A 1,621-nucleotide genomic window follows, 5' to 3' on the forward strand; every position below is an offset into this window, starting at 1 on the left:
TCATCTGTTCGTTTGTCATTAGAGTTGAACGCATCAAATCTAGTCTTGAGATGGTCTCTAAATTCAGGTGGGATATGCTCAAGGTTGTACTTTGGCTGTTGTGGACTTGCTCTAATTTTCTTCAGTTTCAACTTGAACTTGCATATGAGCAATTGAAGGTCTGTTTCAGGGTCAGCCCCGGGCCTTTTTCTGACTGGTGATACCGAGATTTTCCATCGTCTCTTTCCACGGATGTAGTTGGTGTGATTCACGTGTATTCATCTGGTGAGGCCCACGTGTGTAGTCGCCATTTGTGTTGGTGAAAAAAGGTATTTGCAATGAAGAAGTCATTGGTCTTGTAAAATTCTATCACGTGATCTCCCGCATTGTTACTATCACCAAGGCCAGATTTTCCAACTACAGAGTCTTCTTCTTATTTCTAACTTTTGCATTCCAATCACTAATAATTATCAATGCATCTTGATTACATGTTTGATGACTATCAGACTACAGAAGTTGACAAAAATCTTCAATTCCTTAATCTTTGGCATTAGTGGTTGGTTGAATAATAGTCATATTAACTGGTCTTCTTTGTAGATATGTGAATATTATTCTATCACTGGCAGTGTTGTACTGTAGGATAGATCTTGTAATGTTCTTTTAACGATGAATGTGATGCCATTCCTCTTCAATTTGACATTCCTGGCATTGAAGACCATATGTTTCTCCACTTCAAAATGGCCAATACTAGTCCATTTCAGCTCACTAATGCCTAGGATATTGATCTTTATGCATTTTCTGCTTCATTTTTTACAACTGCCAATTTTCTTAGATTCATACTTTCTACATTCCATGTTCCAATTAGTAATGGTTGTTTGCAGCTGGTTCTTCTCATTTTGAGTCATCCTGCATCAGCAAATGAAGGTCTTGAAAGCTTGACCCCATCCACGTCATTAAGGTCAACTCTAATTTGGGGAGGCAGTTATTCTCCAGTCATATTTAGAGTGCCTTCCAACCTGAGGGGCTGGTTTTCCAGCACTATACCAGACAAGGTTCTACTGGTATTCATAATGTTTTCACTGGCCACTTTTTTCAGAAGTAGATCACCAGGTCCTTCTTCCTAGACTGTTTTAGTCTACAAGCTCTGCTGAAACCCGCCCTTCAAGCTTGACTCTGCTGATATTTGAAATACAGGTAGAATAGCTTCTAGTGTCACAGCAACATACAAGCCACCACAGTATGACAAACTGACAGATGCATGGGCATACACACATACATATATATATATACACATATGTATATACATACATGCATACGTATCTACATACATACATACGTATATATAATAATGCATACATATGTCTGTGTATAGATGGTCCAGACTTCCAGGTTCTATGATCTTCAGCAGGAACAAGGAGTCCAATGCTGCACCCTCACTTCTTCTTTCAGGTGCCAGATCCTGCGGGTTAAGCCCCAGGGGGACATGGAGCCTTCACAGGGTGTCAGGTGTGTGGGAGGTGAAAAACAAACAAACAAAAAATACAAAAAACAGTTGCTGTCACATGGATTCTGACTCACGGTGACCCCATGTGTGTCAGAGTAGAACTATGCTCCATATGGTTTTCAATGACTGTGATTTTTC

Source organism: Trichechus manatus, unplaced genomic scaffold, assembly GCF_000243295.1.
Source record: "Trichechus manatus latirostris isolate Lorelei unplaced genomic scaffold, TriManLat1.0 scaffold00104, whole genome shotgun sequence".
Lineage (NCBI taxonomy): Eukaryota > Metazoa > Chordata > Mammalia > Sirenia > Trichechidae > Trichechus > Trichechus manatus.